This window comes from Leptonychotes weddellii, unplaced genomic scaffold, assembly GCF_054177405.1.
Source record: "Leptonychotes weddellii isolate Sample4059 unplaced genomic scaffold, ASM5417740v2 HiC_scaffold_7111, whole genome shotgun sequence".
In the NCBI taxonomy this organism is placed as follows: Eukaryota; Metazoa; Chordata; class Mammalia; order Carnivora; family Phocidae; genus Leptonychotes; species Leptonychotes weddellii.
The window spans coordinates 8,176-9,672 of NW_028040716.1; the positions used below are offsets into that span (position 1 = coordinate 8,176).

At 43.8% G+C, this 1,497-nt stretch overlaps 1 long non-coding RNA gene across 1 annotated transcript; it reads right to left on the reverse strand.

Moving 5' to 3' along the window:
- Positions 1-425: 425 nt before the first annotated feature.
- On the reverse strand, positions 426-1,355 carry LOC145719784 (uncharacterized). The gene is made up of 2 exons (XR_014142605.1): positions 729-1,355; positions 426-585 (listed from the first exon to the last, which is right to left on the reverse strand). It is a non-coding gene; the product is annotated as an uncharacterized LOC145719784 (long non-coding RNA).
- Between the last annotated feature and the right edge of the window lie 142 nt (positions 1,356-1,497).

Here is a 1,497-nt window from a genome sequence, read left to right on the forward strand (position 1 = left end):
CAGTTTGCATTCCAACCTGTACATATCTGTAAATCAGCCATGAGAGATTTGTATTCATTAGTCATAAGTTAACTTACAAAAATGTAACCACACACAGACAATTGAGAGCTAAGCATATTTTATCTGTATCTATCTGTTATTGATAGTATCTTTTTATGCTGTTGACTTGATTAGCTGGTCTTCTATTTGTGGATAGAGACTCCATCCAACCCATCCATACCAAGGAAATAGCCCTTTCTTTTCAACAACATGAGCTCAGTGGTATTCCTTAACTTGGATGCAACATCCTCTTACCCACAAAACTGAAAGAGGGAAAATAAGCAATTTGATATATTCATACATCCTTTCATACCCTGGCGAAATGTCCTCTCCCAAATCAGAATTAAGTTCATCATCATAAGGTTTAACGGATCATTACGCATACATCTCAGTAATGGCCAGGTTCCTTTTATTGCTAATAAGATTATATTTCACTATCAATCCATCTGAGCTTGCATCCAAGGAGCCTTATCAAGTCCCATATTACTGATGGAACCAGCCCACTGTCCAGTCTGTTGGTCACCCCTCCATTTGTGGATCACAGTCCTGCAGCAAGAATAGCCACATTCATGAGTCTGTGGGTAATTGCATTTACCTGCTCTTCCTGCCACCAGAACCCTTCATAATCACTGCCACCTGTACCTCCTCCCTTCCTTCCCAGATCCCCCTGACAGGGCCCCTGTCCATACCTGGCTGTCTCTGGGCCCACCAACTCTGGATCTCATCTTCCTGGAGAGTCAGATCTGTTTTCATCTCCTTAATGCTGAGGTTCCTCCCTGCAGAACAAGGGGCCAGAATCAAAAGCCAGGTTTGCAAGCTATGAATCTAGCACTAACCTCACCCCAAAGTCGGTCTTTGTGGGAAGCTCCTGGGGAGTAGCTGGGAGAGGTGTGGGTGGCCTTGCTAATTAGGCCAGATCCTAGGTGCCTGGAAACTAGTGTAAGCCACCGTGGCTACATGTTAAAGTTAAGGAGCCAGCTCATAGAGTGACAAAGCCGCCCTGTCAGAATGCTGATAGGCAAGGACAGCGATAAACAGGGAGATGGTGACTGTGTCACAGCTGTGCTTCCTAAGCACTACTGGCCAGAGCCCACACTGAAGAGGGCAGGCATCGGCCCCATCGTGTAATGGTTAGCGCTCTGGACTCTGAAGAGGGCAGGCATCTCGAGACATGAGCTTACTCTGGCTGCACTTGTAAGAGATTATGGAAAAGACCGACACAGACAATAGTGAGTGTCTGAAAAGAATGCTTCATCACAAGCTAATGTCTGAGACCTGAATCTGATAGAATATCAATTTGATAAAGTCAATTTGAATATTTTAAAGATCCAATTTCGCTTGGTATCTATATTAATTATAAAACATATTGGCTCACTCTGGAAAACAGTATGGAGGTTCCTCAAAAAGTTGAAAATAGAGCTACCATATGATCCAGCAATTGCACTACTGGGAATTTAC